At 39.2% G+C, this 19,188-nt stretch overlaps 1 protein-coding gene across 47 annotated transcripts in view; it reads left to right on the forward strand.

Moving 5' to 3' along the window:
- The window catches only part of LOC105486221 (calcium/calmodulin dependent protein kinase II delta), a 310,220-nt gene that overhangs the window by 101,902 nt on the left and 189,130 nt on the right, over nt 1–19,188 (forward strand). The gene's annotated exons all lie outside the window — the stretch shown is intronic.

A 19,188-nucleotide genomic window follows, 5' to 3' on the forward strand; every position in this document is an offset into this window, starting at 1 on the left:
CTGGATGTGGTAGTGTGCATGTACGGTCCAAGGTACTAGAGAGGCTGAGATGGGAGGATCGCTTGAGCCCAGGAGGTTGAGGCTACAGTGAGCCATGCACTTCAGACAGCCTGGGTGACAGAATGAGACCTTGTCTCCAAAAACAAAAAAGTTCACCTTATAGTTACTGATTTGATTCCAGAAATAGTAAAAGGACTTCAGAATATTTATCTCTCATGAATTATAAAATAGCATAACTGTTTTCAAAATTTTTAAAAAGTGATGAATATAAGAAACAAAGAAGAAAAGCACAGGAAAGAAAAAGTAAATCCAGAAATATGTGTAAACTAGATTCTGTGATAGTAGGTTTGATTATTTTGGAAAAACGTTACTGTCCCAGCTCCCTCAATTTTATTGTTAACTTAAGTATTTCTGATCTAGAAGCAGTGAGAAAAGGGGTAATAGTGATGTAGAATTTGCAAAATCTTTCACTGAAAAGTTTACAGGTGTTTTAATTTTATGTGTAGGAGCATTCAATTTCTGTTCTTGCTTTGACGTTTTTAGTATCCTGCACTTAGTGGGTGCATCTTAGGGTCTTAAGTGAATGGCTACTATGGGTAAAAAAAATTGTAACAGTGGCAAATTCACCTATATCATTCACTCACTCAACAAGTTACATTTCTAGGTGTATAGTAGGAACAAAACGTACTGCCAGCTGACTAAAAGGAACCTTCTGGTTTGAGGAGAGAACAAAACAACTCTGACATATAAATCTACTTCTTTACAAGCATTTTTTTCTGACAAAAATTTATGGCATTTCTTGTTTGGCTGTATTGGTTTGCTAAGACTGCCAGTAACAGAGTACCACAAACTGGGTGGTTTAAGCAACAGAAATTTATTTTCTCATAGCTCTGGAAGCCAGAAATCTAAGATGAAGGTGTTGTCAGGTTTGGTTTCTTCTGAGACCTCCTTCCTAAGCAAGTAGGTGGCTGTCATCTCCCTGTGTCTTCACATGGTCTTCCCTCTGTATGATGTCTGTGTCCTCATTTCTTCTTGTAAGGACACCAGTCATATTGGATTAGGGCCCACACTGATAACCTCATTCTCACCTAATTATCCCTTTAGACACTTTATATGCAAATAATACAGTCACATTCTGAAGTATCAAGGTTAGTATAACAACACAGGAATTTTGGGAGGACATCATTTGCCCATAACATTTAATTACCCAATGAACCACTATAGTTCAAAGATTACTTCTCTTGCTCAGGTTTAAGATAAAATCAAATCTTTGTTTAGTGAACTTGCAATTCTGGTGCAGAAAGTTGTTATTTGTTTGTTTTGTTTTGGTTTGGTTTGTATGAGGTCCTCCTATGAGACTCAATTTTTGTGGATAATGAAACTAGTTTCTTCCATTTCCTCTAGGATACCAAAGTCAAACATTCGAAAAACTGCCAAGGTAAAACAAGAACTGTTTTCATTCTGACACTACATACAGACTAAACTTATATAAAGAGAAACTATGCTGGGGAAGTTCTAAACCTTTGTGACCTAGATAGCATCATCAACACCTTCTGACGCAGTGTACATCTTTTTTCGGGGCTCCGTAACAGCCAAAGGTCATAATTCCTTGGTTACCTCACTGGAGGTTTTCTTCCATCTTTTAAGGTTTCAGGAGTACAAAAGGAACTGTGACAATTTTAGGTCCTTGAACCCTAGGACCCATTTCTAACCACAAGAGAGATTTCGAGTGATCCTTTATCTCAGGGTATAAGTCATGGATGGATTAAATTTATGAGACATAATCTCAAAAATTATAACACTGGCAAATTCACCTATATCATTCACTCACTCAACAAGTTACATTTCTAGGTGTATAGTAGGAACAAAACAGACCAATGTCCCTGCCCTCATGGAGCTTGCATTTTTGGGGGAGACAGACAGTAAACAAAGCGCTGGGTATTAGATGGTGATAACTGTTGAGGAAAAAAAGGAAGCAGAGGGGGAAATACAGGGTGTTGGAGTATTCCAATTTTAAATAGTTGGTCAGGACCATTTCATAGAGAAAGTGAAATACATTTGAATGAAAACCTAAAAGATGGGAGGAAGGAAGTCATTTGGCTCCCCGGGGCGGGGGTGGGGAGGAACATTGTAGGCAGAGGGAACAAACAGCCTGCATAAGGGCCCTAAGGTCAGTAGATTCTACCAAAGCTTTTTATCTAATGAGAGAAATAGGGATGAATTCTTTTTCATTTTATCTTACCTTAACTGATGAATCTCCATGCCATGTAATCTGACAGTGTTGTGTTTATTCATGTAAAGAATGATTTTAAAACAACATCCATAACAACAGTGACTGTCATAAAATAGTAAGCAACAGCCAACAAAGGAGGAGTGTTTTAAAGACGGATGCCATAATGGACATCTGCAAATGCATTGGAGAGTAGTTGAACCCACGGTTATGAGGGGAGTACTGCAGGAAGAGATCATCTCACTAGTTAACAGCACCACATGAATCACTAGTACTCAATCATGACTGAATCAGATTACACAGGGAAAACAGCATTTGCTCTTGATTTCCCTGACATAGGTAATGTGATATGTAAGTAATAGCAGACTCTTATCCTCTTCTCCCTTTTCTCTATTTTATTATTTGCTTGGTTTTAAAATCAGCTAGGCTTTAGAACTTTAAGGAAGGAAATAACTATTTTTGACAGTGTTTTCCCCTGTGAAAAGGTGCTTGTTTCATTTTTATATTTGCATGTGTCTTTCTCTTGGCACAGAATCAATAATCTTGAAAACTTGCAGCAAGTAAAAGGTTCCTCCCAAAAATACACATTTTAAACCAACTAAAAATGGCGATTCATTAAACTACTTTTTTTCATGTGTTATTTTTTATGTTTTTCTGATTTTAAAAGTAATACAGTTAGTGGAAAATTTGGAAAATACAACATTGTATAAAGAAGAAACTGGAGGGCTCAACTTTTAATATTTGATTTATTCATTTTTTCCTTTTTATAATAAATCTTATATATATGCTAATTTTCAGCATTCTGTTGTGTACATTTTCATACCCCTTTAGATATACTATGAAAATGGTCCCACCCAACAAAATTTCTTGAGTATATAACCATTGGCAAGCTTTGTTCTAGGCTATATGCACTGGTGATGAAACAGTGACTAAGAGAGACAATGCCCCTCTTTTCCCAAAGCTTTTCATCCTAGCATATAAACAAAACACCATAATAATGTCATAAGGATTAGTTCTATGCAGAGAATTGAAATAGGGTAATTTGATACCAGGGGACCGGATGGCTACTATCAAAAACACACAGAGCCAGACACCAGTTAAAGCTGATATAGATTTTATTTTATGCTATTGCAATCAGGGAAAGAACTGAACTTCATTCCAAGCACAGCAATGACAGCTGGGGATTTATAGTCAAGGAGCAGAGTGAGGGGGTCAGTGGATGGAAGATTTTTAAGAGGAGACATCAAGGATAGGGAGATTCTTGCTGAACTGGACTAACAAGATTCTTGCTAAAGGCAGGCCAAGGACTTAGACATTAAGGGTAGAGAATGAAGACCTTGATCAGATATCAAAGGTGGGAAATCACTTAGTAGGATTCTTCATTTAGACTGGCTTCTGAAGGTTAGGGACATTGCCCAAAGATGAGATCTAGTTGAAAAGAGGAACCTGCCTGATGTTTGGTTAGGGAGAGAGTCTTGGTCACACTGCTTTAGAGTGGCTTCTCAGGCAAGATGTATCATTGGAGGTCACATTTAAACTGATATCTAAATGACAAGTAGAAGCCATCATGAAAAAGAGAAAGAGTTTCAGGCACAAAGAGCCCTCTTTGTTAGGGGAAAAGTGGGGAAACCAGTAGATGGACTGCCTTGGGGGAAAGGGAGTGACTGAACAGGGTAGGTAGATATTTAACCATGTAGGGTTTCGTTAACTAGATTTGGGAGTTTGGGTTTCATTCTACATGCAATGGGAAACCAATAGTAGGGTTTTAAGCAAAAGTGTATCATAATCTGCTTTGCTGTGTCTGCTGTGTGTAAAATGGTTTCCTAGTCACTTGAGCACAAGTGGGTACATTCAAGCTATTCTCCTGCCTCAGCCTCCCGAGTAGCTGGGATTACAGTCACGTGCCACCACACCCAGCTAATTTTTGTATTTTTAGTAGAGACAGAGTTTCGCCATGTTGGCCAGGCTAGTCTCGAACTCCTGATCTTAGGTTATCTGCCCACCTCGGCCTCCCAAAGTGCTGGGATTACAGGCATGAGCCACCATGCCTGGCGAGTTGTCTTCTATTTCTAATGATTAAGCTTGATTGAGTTGAATAACGCTAACTCTGTTGTAGCTAAAGTACTAGTAGACTACGAAGATGAAAGAGACCAAAAAATGACCAAAAAGATATCATAATTTTAAAAGACAAATAATTATGTATGCAACTGAAATATAGTGTGATTATATACTATAATGAAACTATTAATAAGGTGCCATGGGAGCGCCAACATACAAGCTAAGAATCTTAACTGAAATATACTGGATGGTGAACAGAATTTTGCCATAAAGTTGTAGGGATTGGACTGAAGAGCGTTATAGAAAGACAGGCCCACAAAAGAAAAAAATAGAGTTAAAAGTCTTTGTCACACTTGAATGACTGAAAACTTGTAATGATTGGTATACTATGTGTGTGTGTCAGAAATAAAAGTTGATTGAGAATAACAGTGGAGAGTCTGGGAAGGAATTTGATTTTTAATCTGGAGAAAATGAAGAATTAATTTAAGATTTATTTAGTCAATTCATAATCATATCAGTTTTTTAGGACAGATTTAGTAGTAATAAGCACAATTATGTGGTGTCAGGAAAAATTGGTGTTGAAAGAGCATCTGAAAGTCTCTGGAGTGAATGTAGGTGTAAGGCATGATGAGTTCCTCAACCATAGCAATGGGAACAGAGTTGCAAGGAGGGCAAAGCTACCAAAGATGTTGCTGTGGAATCAGATCTTGAGCAGTAATTAACTTGTGGCAGATGGGTTAGGAGGTTTCTCTGAGGTTTCTAGTTTGTGTGACTAGAGAGATGTTGATCCCTTTAACTGACAATAGGGAACAAAGGAGGAAAAAACATTGGGAGAAATTAGAAATTTCACTGATTTGAAAACATTATTTTTTTTAAGGATTGGAACATACCCATTATGGGGGACCATGGACAAAAAGGAAGACTAGAAGTCACAAATGCCACTACCCAAACCTCTGATCTTTCACTTTTTGGCAGAAGATATAAGCTTCTTACCATGTTGGCATCCTCTTCAGGATGGAAATACTTGGCGGTGACTGTAATCATCTTTCTTAGACTAAGGCTGAATGCTGCTAAGTCCCAAGCAGTCAAGTTGGGTGCTCAAAGTATCTATTGAAAAAGCAACATAACATCTGTAGCAACTCCATCACCACCTAACTGTGATTGAGCACTTATTTCTAGGATGCTTTTTTCCCTTCATTCTGTCCACTAAAGTAAAGCGCACTTCTTACTGGTCCCTTGTGCCTTTCCCAAACATGTATCTTTCATTGGTTCAACTACTTTAATGTGTATATATCCCCTCTGACTTGCATGTGGGATACCACATAGAACCCTAGAGAGTATGAATATATGTTTTGAGTCATCTACATGTATGGGATAGTGAGAGCATGTGAACGTGCCCAGCAGTATATTACCAAGGGGGCCATAGACAAAATGATGAAAAATACTTATTTGTAAAAATTTGACTTTTTCTTTTAAGGAGCAATAACAACAGCCATTTTCTTAGATTACTTTCATTCTGAATATATTTGAAAACATTTAATATATAAAAGAGCTAAATTTTTATTCTAGATGAATAAAAGGAAACTATATTTGGGAACAAAATATTTTGAGATGTACAGAAATGCAGTATAGGCTTCTTTTTACAATAATAATCCAACTATCCTGATTTTAAATTGCGTTATATCAATTTATACTCTAAGAAAAGTAGGAAGACTATAAATTTTACCTACAGGCTTAATTTTGTTAAAGCTTTAATGAGTTACTATTTTGAAGATCATTATTTTCCTTCTGCCATTCGCCTTCTTCCAAATAATTTCTCATTTAAAAGTTGTAGTGCCAAATGTTCATTTAAGCTTATTTGTTAGGAACTCTCCAAGAGAACTCTGATAAAACATGATTTTCAAATGTTATTCTCATATGTGTTGATTATTCCAGTGACCTTTTCTTTTGATATTTCTTATATAAATCTGCCCTTCAAAATTAAATTACATCTTCTGGTCATTTTCTAAGAATATATTCATAATATGGACGAGAGAAAAGAGATGGAACAGTTTTTCTCCCACAGAAAGACAGAGGATCATTCATTTAAGGTAACGGTTTTCAACCTGGGATGATTTTGCCCCCTCTACTCTCTCTTCCTTCTGGAGACATTTGACAATGTGTGGAAACATTTTTGACTGTCACAATTGTGGTTGCCATTCTGGCATCTCTTGGGTGGAGGCTTCTAAGCATCCTACAATGCACAGAAGAGCCCTTCACAGTAATGAATTATCTGCTCCAAAATGCCATAGTGCTAATATTGAGGAACTCAATTATTTAAAGTATGAGTGACAGTAACAACAAAAGGACAAATAGCCAGCATTACTTGATGTACTTATGGGGCCATGCAATTTTCTTTTATATAAAAAAAGTAGGCAGTGCATCTTCTTAAGTAAAGGACAAGTCTAGTAAAGAAAATAAACTGCTTTTGAAACCATTTATAAGTATCTAATTAAATTGAAGCATAGAAATTGCACTATAAGCAGAGCCAAGGTAGCATAGTCTGATGCTGACATATGCCAATTACAATCCTTATAAATCTATTAATCAAAACAGATTTTATGTTTGCAACCTTGGCAAGCCTGATTCCTTCACACACACAAAGGTAATGAAACCTATTTAAATAAAATAGAATCATTTAGTTTTTTAACTAATTTTGACAGGTCTTCTCCCCAATTAATCTCAATCAGTGATGTGTTACTATGGTGTAACAATTGCAAACCACCTTCCAGTGAAATTAAAAAAAAAAAAAAAAAATTATGTAAGGCTATCATGAACTTTTTCTGTAAACTAGAAAATATTATTTTTTGAGATAACAAATAGGTCAGATGTTTATGATGCAGTTGTTTTTCATTTGGAAAGGTTTTAATGTTTAAACAGTGAAGTGACAATATCCGATTTAATTTTAACAGGCTCTAGCTACTGCAAGTCTGACCATGTCTCTCTTCTGCTCAGAAACTAATTAGTGGCTTCCCACTGCACTCAGAGGACAACGGGAGGCCTCACAGTGGCATGCAAGGCCTTCCAGAATGAACACCCTCACTCCCTTCTTAGCGTCTTATTCTTCTGATCTTAGCTTCTCTCCCCCTCAGTTGCTCTGCTCTAACCCCTCTGGGCTCCTTGCGTTTCTTCACCTGTTCCTGTTATCCTCCTGCTGCGGGCCTTTGCCTGGAGTTCTTTCTGAGAATACAGCAAGGAGGCATGCTGGCTCACTTCCTGCAGGACTCATCCAAGAGGGGAGGCCTGCCCTGACAGCTCTGTGTGAAAGAGCAGCCTCCCTCCCCCATGCCCCACCCAGCACTCCCTAGCATCCTTCTTGCTTTATCTCTGTTGCACTTATCAAGATTTTGTGTATTTACTTGTTGATTTGATTAATTTCTACCCACTAGTATGTAAAACTTCATGAGGGCATGGACTTCTCTTGTTTATTATTGTACCTTAAAAAGCACCTGCCATAGAGTCTGTGCTCAATAAATAAATGTTAAAGAAATTCAACAATACATGGGTACATATATTTTTATTAAGTTCAAGTTTAGATTATCTGAAGAGGAACAAACACTTCTATTCAGAGAAAAGCATAAATTTTAACTTATGGCACAGCTGTTTTATTTAAGTTCATCTGCAGGCTTTTGCTTTCCTTCTGGCTAAAATGACTCAATGGCCCTGGGCTGGCCCACACCTAAACAAAGACTGTAAAGCAGGAGAGCAAACAATTGACTGCTCCCTGACTTGCTAGCCAACAAACCACGTGAGTCAGCATACCTCTTTTTACTGCCTGACCTTCCTTAACATCTCCTTATCATATTCGGAAATTCCTATTCTGGTGGCTGGAATCTTGGCCCAGACCCTTTTGGTGATCTTTGATGTGTTTCTCATATACCCCGCAGCATTTGAATCATCTTTGTCAGGAGTGTGAGGGGCTCATGGTCTCTTGTATCAGGCAGACACCTAAAACTGCTAGCTGCTTCCTTACCTTCCTCAGGAGCATTTTGATGATACTCCAGAAAGCAGAACAGTACGGTCAATAAATGTCATGGATTTTTTTTTTCTCCTTGCTAGATTACCTAGCCTTTCAGATAAGGTTGGATAAACCTTATTCCAGGATAGCCATTTATTTGACTACTCTACCCTTCCAAGCAAAAAGCTGCTTTTCGAATGAAATTACCAAACTACAGTAGTCAGCAAAGAAAGAGAAAGGTTGGTTATCTCTCACTCTCACTTGGGAGCTCTGTGGTGGAACAAGGATTGACAAAGTTTTCTGTAAAGCACCCAATAGTAAATATTTTGGGCTATGCTGGCAGTGCTATCTCTTTGTCATTGTAGCACAAAAACAGCCACAGAAACTTCATAAATGAATAGGTGTGATTATGTTCCAATAAACCTTTACTTATGGACACTAAAATCTGAATTTCATTTAATTCATCTCAAGATGTAAAAAACATTCGGGCCAGATGCGGTGGAGGTCAGGAGATCGAGACCAACCTGGCTAACACGGTGAAACCCCGTCTCTACTAAAAATGCAAAAAATTAGCCGGGCGTGGTGGCGGGCGCCTGTAGTCCCAGCTCCTCGGGAGGCTGAGGCAGGAGAATGGCATGAACCCGGGAGGTGGAGCTTTCAGTGAGCCGAAATGGTGCCATTTCACTCCAGTCTGGGTGACAGAGCGAGATTCTGTCTCAAAAAAAAAAAACCAGAAAAATAAAACAAAAAAACAAAACATTCTCGGTACAGGCTGTTCAAAAATAGGTAGTGAACTGAATTTGGCCGGTGAACTATAGTTCCCTGACCCAGGCCTGCTCTACAGTGAGTTGAATTTATCTTTGTCGGTTACTTGGACCTTGGAGGTCTGCTGAACTCCCTAATGCTTTTTTTTCTTGGATCTGACAAACAGCTTTATTCGTGTCTCCTGGCCACTTTGTAGATTCTGAATCCTAGAAGGGAGAAGCTAAAATATCTGAGTGCAGTGATAATCTGCTTTGCTTCCCACTTCTGAATTTCTCTAATTCTGGAAGATAGTGTCATTTCACTTCTGATTTCTGGTTTAGCTCAGCTCTCAATTCTAGGTCTAATGTGATACAAAAAGCCTCACCCCTGTTGCTTGGTTTTGTTTTAGTCTTGCTGTTGGTTTTACTGTTATCTACCTTCTCGGTTGCCCATTGACTAGATTTCTTGCCTCGTGATAAAGTTCTGGATAATAACTGCCTACCTTTTGTTGTCTTCATCTGCCAACTACTACACCTAGGTAACCTATGAATTTTGGACTTAAGCTGGGACTACTCAAGGCTTCCCTTTGTTCATTTTCTTTGGGAACTGATGATCTGTTTCAGATTACCTTTGAATTTACCCATAAGTGCTGCTTCTAGAATAATTTTGACTCCTGACTTTTGCTCTTACTTTTAAACTTTTGTCCCATGTGTGATATAGGCCAGCTTTGTCTTCATTTGGCAGATTTACAACCATCTAAGCCAAGAATCTGACAGGATATTATTTTTTCTATTTCTTTTGATTTTATTGAGGTCTTTCTCTTTTTGAACCCATCTCTTTCCCCATCTCTCTCAAAACACCCTGAGTATACCAGGGTCTGCACCTCTTATGAAGTCAAAGTTAGAATGACTTCAGTTGTGAGCTTGCCTTTCTTAATTACACAAACTTCTTCTGACAATAATAGGTATAAACTAGAATGACATAATTTGATGTAATATAAGACTCTTTTTCTGAGAGTACAGAAAAGCATATTGTATTCACCTTGATTTGCAAATATCTCATGAGGAGAGTTACTTTATTCTTTGGACCTATTTTTCACTTGTAAAGCTGGCCTGGCCCCCCTTAGATACTCTGTCCAGTTTAATTTGAATGGAGCAACATGACACTGAGGAGTAGTATGATAGTACTCAGAGAGGGTGATACAACTCTGAACTTGTTGGCCCTTATCAGGTATAATTGAAATTTCCCCTGGAAAGGTAAATAAGCAAATGGCATCAAGGCAAAGAGCCAAATCCAGCAGATGATCAAGATGGTTGGTGGGAGGAAAGTCTGATGGTTTCCGCTGCTAAGCATGGGAGATACTGACCTACTCTCATTCACTTACTTTTGTAGATAGATGTAGACTGTGAGGTGCCAAAATAGAGAACAATTCTTACTTTCTGTCAGCAGCTTATCAGAATCCCCTGGCCTCCAATAATGATGAACACAGTCCGGACCCTGTTCTTATGATTGGTGATTGATACAGCTGGCTTAGCTCTTGTTTTTTGACTTGCTTTTACTGGGCCCTGGACTATTTGTTCTACACACTTTAAGTTTGGGTGCATGAGCACCTAGGTATGACTTTACAGACAGCCCTGTTTCTGATCTGAATCTATCATACTTACCTCTGGCTTTGACCTTTTATCCTCCTGACTCTCTACACTAGTGCTTCTGCCCTTGATGGACTTTTTAAAAAATTTTTTTATCATGTTTGCATCTTATATCCTGGAAGACAGAATTATCCCTTTCCACTGAAATATAATACTTTAGTATATATTTGAATGAATATACATTGAAGAAATATAATGTCACTTGTCTTCTGGGAAAGACTTTTAGTTTTGTGTATTAAAAAATTTGGTATTTTGATTGTTTAATTGCTAATCTTGATTTATAGGACACAGATAATTTCTGCTTTTGTTTTTGTTACATATCTATTTTTAAATGATTTGGTAATACTCTTCAGATGTTCACTTTTTCTAGTTCTTCATTTTAAATTATAGTATCTTTCTTTTATTTTATAGATATAGTTTAACGTGGTCCCTGCTATGGTTTGGATGCGGCTTGACCCTGCCCAAACTCTTACTGGAACCATAATTTCCAGTGTAGCAAAGTGCGGGGTGGAAACTATATGAGAGAGCGCCTAATGGGAGGCTTTGGATCGTGAAGGCTTTGCCCTTCCCCTGGTGGGCAGTTGGGGCCTTTCTAGCAGTAGCAAGTTCTCCTTCTCAGGAGACTGGATTAGTCCTCTTGGAAATGGATTCAGTCGCACAAGAGTGGGTTGCCCTTTGTGTTTGGCCCCTTCACTTGTGTCTGCTTCCCCTTTGACCTTCTGCCATCTTATGACACAACACAAAGGTCCTCAGCAGAAACCGAGCCAGTGCTAGTCCTGTGCTTCTTTAACTTCCCAGCCTGCAGAACTGTGAGTGAAGTCAATCTCTTTTCTTTATAAATTGTGCAGCTTCGGGTATTTTGTCATAGCAACACTACAGGGACTAAGACAACTCCTGTGTTCATTTTGCAAACCAAAGATTTTAATGATCACACTGTAAGTGGATCACAACCTAGCTCAACACAAATTGTAGCTTGATTTTATTAAGTTGTTAATGATAAATTTACTGCCTTAGTGTCTTTCTATTATTAGAGAATCTTAACAGAGTTTCATTTTTACACATAACATTCTTTTTTTGAAAAGTACTTTGAGAGTGTGGAAATAGTTCATATAGAGTTTTCCATCACATGATATTCAAATGGTTATGTCAATGAGTGACCTGGTAACTTCAGGACTTGAAAGGCTAGGAGCTCTCTGAGTAAAGAAATGAAGAAATAGGCAATGGAAAATATGAATTCCAACAAATGATATTTTATTATGTGAATCTAACAATCTGTATCAGCCAATCAATGAAAAAGAGCTTGAACTATTCCATATGCTATAAGGTTCTTGATGTTGTCATGGGTATAGTCCTGCCAAATGCTTGATCCTTTTTATCAGAGACCAGGAACAAGGACCTGCACTTGTAATTGGAGTAATGAAATTTTCCAAGGCTCTATGAATAAAGGAAAGTATAAAGAATACCTTTATTGGCTGGGCACCGTGGCTTACGTCTGTAATCCCAGCACTTTGGGAGGCCAAGGCGGGCAGATCACGAGGTCAGGAGTTCGAGACAAGCCTGACCAACATGGTGAAACCCCGTCCCTACTAAAAAATATAAAAACTAGCCAGGTGTGGTAGTAGGCACCTGTAATCCCAGCTACTCAGGAGGCTGAGACAGGAGAATCACTTGAACCTGGGAGGTCGAGGTTGCAGTGAGCCGAGATCATGCCACTGCACACCAGCCTGGGCGACAGAGCTAGACTCCGTCTCAGGAAAAAAAAAAAAAAGGAATAAAAGAAAGCCCCTTGTTCTAACCAGCTTCCACAGACAGCTTTATGAAAGGAGACGTATGCTTTTGCCATCTCTTTATGGAAAAGAAAGTAAGTCTTTAGCCTAGATGGCTATTGTTGCCCAAGAAAGGAGGAGCGATAAATAGCTTCACTCCCCTGCCAATTTGGTATCAGTCTGAGTTTAATTCAGCCTGAGCATGTCCACTTCTGATGACACTTGTATGTGTGAGGAATGTGGGAGACAGGGAATGGAGGTGAGTAGAGATTCTGATAGTGTTCAGATATGCCTTGATTTTCTCCAATCCTACAAAGGAGTAGTTCTGGAATCCTCCTACCTGTCCCTCAATTTTTCACTTTACTAAGGTTATAGCTTATAGCTTCCTTGAGATAGAAATGACTCTACAGAATCCATCCTGAATGGAAATCATAATAAATAATTCATATATCCAGGGAAGTCTCAAAACTAAACTTGTTTCCTGTTTTTGGAGCATAGTAACTGGAAAAACGTATTTGGGGTAAGTTTGAATTTTAGAGGGTGGTTCTGAAGCATTCTTATATATTAGATTCCCTTGATAAAATGGCAGATTCTTGAGCTTCAGCATTACAAATTGTTCTGGAGTGGGCTCTAGGAATCTACTTTTTTTTTTTTTGAGACGGGGTCTCACTTTGTCGCCTAGGCTGGAGTGCAGTGGCGCGATCTCGGCTCACTGTAAGCTCCACTTCCCAGGTTCATGCCATTCTCCTGCCTCAGCCTCCCAAGTAGCTGGGACTACAGGTGGCTGCCACCATGCCCGGCTAATTTTTTGTATTTTTAGTAGAGATGGGGTTTCACCGTGTTAGCCAGGATGGTCTCGATCTCCTGACCTTGTGATCTGCCCGCCTCGGCCTCCCAAAGTGCTGGGATTACAGATGTGAGCCACCGCGCCCAGCTGGAATCTACCACTTTTTAATTTTTTGTTTGCCTATTTATTAACTTATTATTTTTTAACTCAAGCACCCAGGTGATTGTGATACAGGTTTTCAAAACCACAATTTATAAAAAACATTGTTCTAGGGATAATGTTTTAGAAAACTAAATTCCCAGTAAAACTTTGAGCCCGGAACTTTCTATTCAACTCTGCAGATCTCTAGGCTCCCGGTCCTCTTTATCACTTTCATAACAGGTCTAGAGAATGAAATCTGCAAGAAAGAAAGATCCTTAGATAATGCCAATCTGAAATGTATTGTATCTAAACACTTAACATAATTATCTTATTTAATTTTCTCAACTACTCTGCAAGTATAAATATTATGTCAAGTGTTTTTGATTTAGTTCAGTAAATATTGAGCCTTTACTATGTGCTCTGTACAGTGAAAAAGTTCAGTCTCAAATAGATTTATTAATTTGACTGGGTTGCTTAGTTTATGAAGGGTGGAACCAGGATTCAAATACATTTGTTTGATTCCAAAGTTCATGTTTCTACTCTACAAGCCTTCTGTTCTGTTCTTCACTTCCTCATCTACTCAAAGCTGCGAGAACTCTCTGTGCAGCTGTATTACTTTTTATTTAAATAAAACACTAGAATGTGAACAACATGATACCAAACACTGTTGACATGTAAGGGGCTTTCTTCTTGTAAGAGAAGTTAGGACATTTACACGTGAAAATACTCAGCAGTTCAAAGAAGCATGTAATTAAGTGCCCAAATTGGAGACATAAAGAGAGAGGCTCGTATTGTCTGTGAAGTGTTTTCTACAGAGCATTGTACACATTTAAGTGTCTGGAAGGATAAGATTCAGGAAGGAAGGAACAATGTTGTCTCCAAATTATGAAAGTTAAAATGAGTCTGTCTATGGATAATGCCAGGTAATTATCCTTCTACCTTTTAAAAGTTGTCAACAGACAATTAGCTATGTAAGTAATTTTCCCCTCATAACTTTCTTGTTGAACAGTTTCTGAAAGAGAAGCACTCTATTGTCATTTCCTTAATGCTTATTTATTTTCTAAGCCTCTGCTTTCAGGCTTCTGCTATGTGTTCCAAAGAAATTGCTCTCATAGTGATTATCACCACCTCCTTATTACTAAGTCCAGTGGAACCTTCTTGTTCTGGTCTTACTTGATGTTTCTCTATAGTTGAATGCTCCGTACCTTCCCCATTACAATACTGATTAGGTTTTGTTAGGACTATTTACTTAATCATCTAACTTTTCTGATAGATAATAAGCTCTCTGAGGATGGGGAATTGAGTCTCTTGTACATAGGGAAACCATATGGCCCAGGAAACTGTATGAGTTACCTCCTTTGGCTTTTGTAACATAAGTATTTTCTAGATTTCTTCTTTATCTCCAACCATTCATTCCTAATCTCCTTCATGAATTCCCCTTCTGCCTACCTCTTAAATCTACCCAGGGCATTTCATTAGTATATTAGTAACTCCCAAATCTATTTTAGAGGGTTTAACATTTCTCTGCAGACACGTTTCCTACTAGCTAGTAGAATATTCACTTGGATGCTATTCTGGTACCTTGGTAATCATACTGTGCATAAAATGGAACTTGTTTTCCACCCTTGTCCCACCCAGCCCCCACCCAAACCTGCTTCTCTGCTTGTGTTCCCTGCTATAAGCCTTGCCCAAGCTAGAAATCTGATGTCACCCTGTCTACCTCTCCTTCCCTTGCCAACTTATATAAACACTTAGCAGTTCTCCCTTCAACTCTCTCAATGGCTTTTAAATCTATCTCCTTGCCCCTAGCACACATGCTTTAATAAGTCTTCCCTCTTCTGAATTCTTCCCTTTGCTATGAAGAACAGGGTTTTTTAAAAACGCAACTCGGATCTGTCACTCTCCTCAAAATCCTCCCATGGCTCCCTTATTTCTCAGACTAAATTCTAAAATCCTGACATTGCAAAGTCCTTTACATTTTGAGTTCCCCTATTTGTTCGCTACTCTCCAGCCATACAGACTCCCTCCCCAAAACTGTAATTTCTAATTTTTCCATCTTCTCTTGGTGCTTTTCACTTACATTCTCTCGGTGGGAGTTGCTCTTCTTCTCCCTCCCACTTTGTCTGGCTGATCTTCTCCTTTCTGTTTAGGCCTCATCTTTGGCATCACCCCCCGCAAGCCTTCCCTGATGCCCCTAATTGGTATTCTGGGGTGGGTGTTGTAGTGTACAAAGGTGCCTGGCTGAAGGGATGAGTCAGCGCTGATGCAGGGCTTCCTTTTTCTAATTTGCACAGTGGCCCTAAGCAGGCTAGTAGTGGCTCTGGTACTACATTACTCACTTACAGATCCTTATTCCCCCCGCAAAAGCCATTTGGCCTTGGGGACCTCATTCACATTTTATCTTCAGGGCCTAGCAGACAAGTTGTCATTAGATCGAGCATGGAGTATAGTATAATAATCATGTCTATTCATATGCACTGCTTTCACAATTTACTACGTTTTTTTTTTTTTTTCTTTTTCCTTCTTTTTCTTTTTTTCCTTAAGACACAGGATTTTTCTCTGTTGCCCAGGCTGGAGTGCAGTGAAGAGATCATAGTTGAGTGTAGCCTCAAATTCATGGGCGCAAGCAGTCCTCCCTCAGCCTCCTGAGTAGCTGGGGCTACAGGTGCATACTACTACACCGGGATAAGTTTTTGTTTTTTTTTTTCGGTAGAGGCAGAGTTTCACTATGTTGCTCAGGCTGGTCTTGAATTCCAGGCCTCAGGTGTTCTTCCCACCTTGGCCTCCCAAAGTGTTGGGATTACAGGCGTGAGCCACCGTGCCTAGCCTCCATTTTTACATTTATTATTTTTTTCTGATTAACAATACAGCTAGGTTATTAGCTACCTGGGAAGAGGAGGAAGCAGATTTTTAAAATTCACTTTTAAATAAACTTTTAGATTCACACGAGAAATTCCACCCTTACCACAATTGTCTACCTAGCATGTCTTTGGACTGCCTCTGTTTCTCTAAGTTTTTTTTTTTTTTTTTTTCCTGGTGGCTGAATTAAGTTAGGGAGAGATTTGGGGGATATTTGAGTAGCACTTTATCTACAGTTGCTTACATGAAAACTGAGTAGGAGCATAGCCCTAATGAGTTCGCATTACAGAAACACGTCCCTGTTTGCTGAGAGTGAAATTCCTGTATTATTTTCTTAAACCCTGCTTTGCTAAGGTTATAAAGTGATCCAACTGCATTCTACCTCTAACTCCAAACTGTTCTCTTAAATGTGTACCTGGCAGAACTGAGAGCACATTGTGTTTTGCTTCTTGTAAGTATCTAACCTACCCCCAAGGGAGATATTCTTTACGGGAATCACACCTCAGAGAAGAAAATAATACACTTTCTGCTTACTTCTCTCATTGTTCACAGGCTCATATTCTCCAAACTTCTACCTAATTTTTCTTCTTGTGCTCTGTGGTTCTCACTCTCAAATTTTCTCTCTCTCTGTCTCTGTCCTTCTGTCTCTGACACACACACACACACACACACACACACACACACCTGTCTTTCTAGTCAGAGCTGTTTCTGTGTTCTTGTTCAAGCTCCATTGTTTTCAACCTCATCTTCCCAGTCAGCCTTCCCTTTTCTTCACCTGAATTAGCTTCTTCGTATTATGCATGGATAAATGCACAGAATTATTTGAGTGCGCTGTTAGCTCTTAGCTTCAGAAAGGATTCAGAAATTAGAGGAGTGATCAGGGGAGCCAGCTCTGAAGCTACAAATTGGAAGGCACTAAGAGATGAGTGGATGTATATACCATATTTGGGAGAAGGAGGATGGAGAGAGCTGTATGTTCAGTTAAGGGTGGGCATGGACAAGGCTGCTATTCTTTCTTGCTTTTGGTCCACAAACTGGTGTCGAATCCTGGAAATTGGTTCTGAGACCTTGAGTACTTGTATAAAGATTTAGTATTTATTATTATTTCAAAAACATTTCAATTCTGGTATGTCCAGGCAGCCTATCTCTGCATGCTAAAGGCCTGGGAACCAACTTATGGATTAAAAAAGTGTACTTTTGGCCGGGCGTGGTGGCTCAAGCCTGTAATCCCAGAACTTTGGGAGGCCGAGACAGGCGGATCACGAGGTCAGGAGATGGAGACCATCCTGGCTAACACAGTGAAACCCCGTCTCTACTAAAAAAAAATACAAAACCCTACCCAGGTGAGGTGGCGGGCGCCTGTAGTCCCAGCTACTCGGGAGGCTGAGGCAGGAGAATGGCGTAAACCCGGGAGGCGGAGCTTGCAGTGAGCTGAGATCTGGCCACTGCACTCCAGCCTGGGCTACAGAGCGAGACTCTGTCTCAAAAAAAAAAAAAAAAAAAAAAAAAAAAGTGTACTTTTATAGTTTTATAGTTTTATAGGAAAAAAATTCAGATTATCTCTTCCTAGGTAGAAATTTTATAGAAATTTATATCCAATTTTATACCACAGTAAATCTCTAAGTGACAGATTTCAAGGAAACCCCCTGAATAGTTGGATTATTGTTTTCTTGCAGCTAAAAATTTTTGATTATGTGCCCAAACCAAAACAAAAGATTGCATTTAGCTTCTTCAATGAGAATTTCTGAAACCAAATACAAATGAAACCACAGGAAGAAAGATAAGGACTCACAAGTTTATGAAACTTGCTAATGGGACTTTAAATAACTCCCTCTTAGACTCGCTCTCACTCAACTTTCTTAATCCATTTGATATATTTTATTTTATATTATTTTGAAAAACAAAATGAAACATTTGGGGGATATGTTCCATTTTGGATATAGAATTATTTTGAGAATTATAGGAAAATCATTGTATATTTAAAATTACACTTGGCCTACAAAATTGGCCTCATGCATTTATTCATCCATTTAGCAAATCTTTTTTAGTATCTGTCATGTTAGGTACTTTTCTGTATACCTGTGATGCACCAGTAAGCAAAGCTGACCAAATTCTTTGCCCTTATATGGCTTCTATTCTGGGAACAGGGGCTGTGAATAAACAAATAAATACAGACTGTCATATTGTGGTCAGATTGTGGTCAGATTATGGTAAGTGGAAGGAAGTGAGGTAGCAGGCAAGGGGTAGTGAGATGGGGGGTTATCTGGCATGGATGGGAGCAGCTTGCAGGCCATGCAGCATAGTGCGGTGCAGAGTGAGGGGACTGGAAGTCTTAGGGAATACCACCACAGAGGAGAAGGAGCAGGGGCCCTAGCTCATGGTGAAGACCTTTACTTTCCATCTGAGTGAGATTGTTACGGACTGAATGTTTGTGCCCACCTCCCCAGTTCGTATGTTGAAGCTTTAATCCCCAGTATGATGGTATTTGGAGATAGGGCCTTTGAGAAGTAATTAGATTTAGATGAGATTGTGAAGATGGGACCTGCTTGATAGCATGAGTGCTTTTATAAGAAGAGGAAGTGACTAGAGCTCTCTCTCCACTGTTTGAGTTCACAGTGACAAGGGGGCCAGCTGCAAGCCAGGAAGCAGGTCTTCACCAGAAACAAAATTTGCCTGTACCTTGATCTTGGACTTCCCAGCCTCCGGAACTGTGAGAAATAAATGTCTGTTGTGTAAGCCACCAGTCTAATGGTGTTTTGTTATGGCAGTCCAAGTAGATTATTAAGGATAGGAAGGCTTCAGCAAGTTCTGAAGAGAGGAGTGAGCTGATCTGACTTCTGGTTGAAGAAGATCACTCTGGCTCCTATGCTGCAAGAGGACTGCAAGGGCCAAAGCAGAGGCTGGAAGACCTGCTAGGAGACAGTTGCAGTAATTGGTGGCTTGAATTGAGGTGGCAG

The sequence above is a fragment of the Macaca nemestrina genome, chromosome 3, assembly GCF_043159975.1.
Source record: "Macaca nemestrina isolate mMacNem1 chromosome 3, mMacNem.hap1, whole genome shotgun sequence".
NCBI classification, from domain to species: Eukaryota; Metazoa; Chordata; class Mammalia; order Primates; family Cercopithecidae; genus Macaca; species Macaca nemestrina.